The sequence below is a fragment of the Triticum dicoccoides genome, chromosome 7B (genome assembly GCF_002162155.2).
Source record: "Triticum dicoccoides isolate Atlit2015 ecotype Zavitan chromosome 7B, WEW_v2.0, whole genome shotgun sequence".
Lineage (NCBI taxonomy): Eukaryota > Viridiplantae > Streptophyta > Magnoliopsida > Poales > Poaceae > Triticum > Triticum dicoccoides.
Window position 1 is genome coordinate 729,750,219 of NC_041393.1, and position 5,039 is coordinate 729,755,257.

Below are 5,039 nucleotides of genomic sequence, written 5' to 3' on the forward strand. Positions count from 1 at the left end.
TCGCCGGGTTACACAACCAGTGTCTTGCCCGGTGAGCGGGGGCGTAGACCACGACGTTGGTCTTCCCTTGGCGAAAAACCAACTTTGATCCGTACTTCACAGAAGCAGAGTGAGGCTATTCTTCCCCTCTCGCTGAAGCATATCCCTCCAGGGCATCCGGTAGTCCGATGAGCGGGCTACCGGACATGAGGAAGACAAGTGGTGGGTTTGACGATCTGTCGCGGCCGGCCGTAGACTAGATTTACAGCAGTGCATTATAGTTTAGTTCAAATATGACCGAAATGTAAATGTTTTCCTCCGGTTTGTATGAAAATCATCTGGTTTGCATGTAATTTATAATATTTGTTTAAAGAGTGTTTGTAACATATGCGAGTAGCGTTGGATGACTGTCTCCTATATTCGTGTTTGCAGACTGCCTCCCCTATCCGCAGAGCGATATTGGAGCAAATTTGAAGGTCAGCGTTGGAGATGCCCATATAACCATACCATATGTAGAGAATATGAGGGCTCGCGGGAGGATACGTAGGACGTGATCCACCTCGGACCATTTTTTTCATTCTTTCTTTTCTTTCTCTCTTTACCTCCACCAATCACATACATACGAGCGGACATATAAAAAATAAAATGAAAAATATGGCTGCACGCATAGATAAAAGAGGCTTAAAACGGTACGGCCAAACAATGACCGGACGCATCGGCAGAGGGACCAAATTAATCTGCTACTCCATCCGTCCCATAATGTAAGGCCTTTCTTGACATATTATGGGACGGAGGGAGTATGTCCGAGTTGTATGTAGATGCTATAGCCGGCTCAGATATTTTATATGCGGTCGGAACTGTCCGGCTGATCAGATTGCATAAGGTTCCTATAGTACTACGCCGGCCTAGCCATCAATCATGTACATGTTGATGCGGATATAAATAGAGGCGAGCTAGCAGTGGATGATGGCAAGATCATTTCTTACCTAGTACTCCAACGACCGACAGAGATCGCACACGGTGGTGAGTGGTGACCAAGACGATGAACCATGTCCAGATCGTGTCCCGGCACATGGTCCTTCCGGAGCCAGTGAAGTCGCTACCGCCGGAGCGGGAGACCACCATCGACCTCACGACATGGGACCTCTCGATGATCTCCTTGGAGTACAACCAGAAGGGCATCCTCCTGCCGAAACCTCCCACCACCGGAGGACAGGGACACCACGCCGTCGTGGAACGTCTCGCCTCGTCCTTGGCGCGCGCCCTCGGCCGTTTCTACCCCTACGCCGGCCGCCTCGCCGTCACGCCGGGGAGCAATGCCGGCGGGGAGAGCATTGTAATTTCGCTCTGCTGCAGCATGGAGGGTGCTGAGTTTGTCCATGCCGTGGCGCCCGGTGTCACCGTGGCCGACGTTATCAGCACGCCGTTGCGTTTGCGTACACCGGGGGTGCAGGTTCGGTCCTTCTTCTCGTTGGACGGGCTGCACGGCGTGGATGCCGCCGTGGGCTCCCACCCGCTCCTAGCCGCCCAGGTCACTGAGCTGGCCGACGGTTTCTTCGTGGCCATGTCGCTCAGCCACGTTGTCGCTGATGGGACGGCCTTCTGGCACCTCTTCAACACCTGGTCGGAGATCAGCCGTCGTGGGTGTGACGGTGCCATCTCCTCGCCTTTGCCGGTGCACAGGAGGTGGTTCCTCGACGGCTGCCCTGTCCCGGTTCCTCTACCCTTCTCCAGGCAGGAGGACATCCCCGTCAACCGGCGTACGGACGAGCATCCATCATCTGTGAAGGAGGAATGCTTCCTCAATTTCCCCGCTGAGATGATAAAGAAGCTCAAAGCCAAGGCAAACGCCGAGATGCCTGGCACTAGCATCTCGTCGTTGCAGGCCCTGCTTGCGCACCTGTGGATCGCGGTGTGCCGAGCCAGGAGGCTGGCGCCGGACCAGAGGACAGCGTACGTCCTCGCTGTCGGATGCCGGGGCCGCGTGGATGGCCTGCCGGCGGCCTACGCGGGCAACGCTGTCGCACGCGTCGAGGCGGTGTCGACCGCCGGCGAGATCCTAGAAAGGGGGCTGGGCTGGGCCGCGTCGCTGCTGAACAGAGCGGTGGCGTCGTTCGACGTGGCAAGCGAACGGGGCAGACACGCATCATGGCGGCAGAGGCCTAGCTTTCTGCGCGTGCCGTCGCGCCCGACGGCCACGGCAATGATGGTGATGGGGGCTCGCCGTGGTTCGACGCGTACGGGAACGATTTCGGGTGGGGGCGGCCGGTGGGCGTGCAGAGCGGCCCAGCGAACAAGATGGACGGGACGGCGACGGCCTTCGAGGGCAGGTCCGGCGGAGGGAGCATGGCTCTGGAGGTGTGCCTCCCGCCGGAGGTGCTCGCGAGGCTCGTGGCTGACGAGGAGTTCATGCGCCACACCGCACAGTAACCTGCTTCTTAGAGCATCTCCAACAGCCGCGCTAAGCGCCACGTGCAAAAACCTGTTTGCCGCGCGCGCTTCGGCTGATTTAGCGCGGCCGCCAGCGCTGGCTCCAGCAGCCGCGCTATAATGCAGCGCGCGCGCCGCTCTAGCAGAGCGCAAAAATACAGCGCGCGCGCCGCACAAACCACATATACATTTCAAAGAAGAGGAGTAAAAATGATCAAATAAACAAAATAAATCAACAATAAAAAATTCAATTTCGTTACCGTTACAACTCAAACAAATAGTTTATCGTTCAGTACAACAAATAATGCAATAAACACAACAAATAGTTCATGAACAATACAATATCGAATGCAGAAATCATCATGCTCTTTGTCGTCCATGCCATGCCCACCACTCTTCAATCAGATCATTCTAAAGTTCATTGTGCGTTGCGGGACGCCGAATGGCATGATAGGAGGCAATAAAACGGGCTACCCTTTCAGCCCTCCGACGCACTCGCACGGGATGTCCCAAGAACTCATACTGTGAGTAGTCTAAATCTTGGCCACGCTCATTCTCGATGATCATGTTGTGCATGATCACACAAGCGTGCATGATGTATCAAAGCATTTTTTGATCCCAAAATCTAGCCGGTCCTCTCACAATAGCAAATTGGGCTTGCAAAATCTCAAATGCTCTCTCCACATCTTTTCTAGCCGCTGCCTGAGCATTGTGGAAATCAAAAAATTTCTTACCTTCCGGCTTTTTCAACGGCTTCACGAAGGTTTCCCACTTTGGATAGATGCCATCCGCTAGATAATAGCCATAGTTGTACGTACGGCCATTTGCTACAAACTACACCGGTGGCAACCCAACGTTTGCAATTTTATTCATCAGTGGTGACCGGTTGACAACATTGATGTCATTCAAAGATCCAGGCATTCCAAAGAATGCAGGCCAAATCCAAGTTTCCTGATCGACCACCGCTTCAAGGATTATAGTGGAACCCTTTTTTTGGCCGTGGAATTGCCCATGCCATGCCTTTGGACAATTCTTCCAACTCCAATGCAGGCAATCTATTGAGCCAAGCATGCCAGGAAAGCCGCGCGCTTTGTTCATCGCCAATAGCCTTGCAGCGTCTTCAGCAGTGGGAGATCTCAAATACTCCTCGCCAAACACTTGCACAATTCCCACTGCAAAGCGCTTGACACACATGATGGCTTGGCTCTCACCCATAGCCAAGTGATCATCAACTGGATCAGCCGGGATAGCGTATGCCAACATACGCAAAGCGGCTGTCACCTTCAGAAAGGTGCTATGCCCGAGCTCTCCGGCGGCATTCCTCCTTTGCTGGAAAAACCGGTCATGGCTCGCTAGTTTCTCTGCAATGCGCCTGAACAAGTCGGTGCTCATCCTAAACAGGCGACGAAAGTACGACTCCGGGTATGTGGGATTCTCCACGAAATAGTTCTTCATTAATCTGTTATGGGCATCAATCCTATCTCTCCAAATTTTCTCCCGACCCATAACCGAACCACCGTGCTTCGGTTTTTTATTGATATGCATAGCTAGGATCATTGCAAGATCCTCCTCCTCTTCCATATCAAATTCTTCTTCGAAAGAATCATACGACAAACTCATCTACAATGTTCAATACTATACTATAAAAACTATAATTCAAAACATGCACCAAATTCATGAAGTTTGAGCAATACATACCTTGTAGGCGTTTTGTCAAACACCTTGCGGGCGCGGCGCGGCAGCGAGCGCTCGGGCGCTGTTCCTCGGACGACGGAGGCGCGCGAGCGCTGGCGGGACTAGGAGCGGATGGGGCGGAAGCGCGGCGGCGCGGGGATAGGCCGGGGAAGCGCCTGAACGGTCGCCGGGGGGCGCGGGTGGCGGCGGCGGCGCGGCCGGATGGGGGTGGAAGTGGGAGAGGAAGTGAGCGCGCGAGCGCTCGAGTGTGCCGCGTGCTGTAGCGGGCGCCCAAAATACACCGCGCGGGAGCAGTGTTTCCGACAGCGCGCCTAACTCGTTATAGCGTGCGCGCCGTTTTTGCGCGCCCGCTGGAGCGACCCGCCGCGTTGCGCGCGCGCTAAAACAGACTTATTTACGGCGCGGCGCTAGTTTAGCGCGGCTGTTGGAGATGCTCTTAGAGTAGTACTTTCTTGTTCTCTGTGCGGCGCCCTTGCTCAAATCTAGGCTGGGTTTGATAGTCCGTTTTTCTTTTTCTTTTTTGAACTTTGGGTTTGATAGTATATTACTCCCTCAGTAAAGAAATACATCTAGATGTGCTCAGAATAAAGAGAAAAAGAAAAAATAAAATAAAAATATCCACACGAATCTTAACGTAAGATCAATTACATAGGACTTAGATATGCAATACTTATGGCACATCTAGATGTGCTTTAGCAAAACTGTAATTAATTACCGATCAGCACCATATAATTGAATGACCATTAGTTTCAACATTTTGGTTCTCCCTTATCTTGTACTCCATTAGTACGACATGGGAACCACCAAACGCAATCGAGTGAAGCTGCTGTCGTGGTGGTGCAGTTGTGGGGTCGGAGCTTAGCTTAGTGGAGTAGTTGGAGAGAGAGACAAATGTTGATGGCTACAGCACCTAAAAATAATGCACCACCACGTTT

The 5,039-nt window shown here is 52.9% G+C and overlaps 1 pseudogene; it reads left to right on the forward strand.

Annotated features, from left to right (window-relative positions):
* Positions 1–1,021: 1,021 nt before the first annotated feature.
* Positions 1,022–2,409, forward strand: LOC119339573 (annotated as a pseudogene).
* Positions 2,410–5,039: the final 2,630 nt, after the last annotated feature.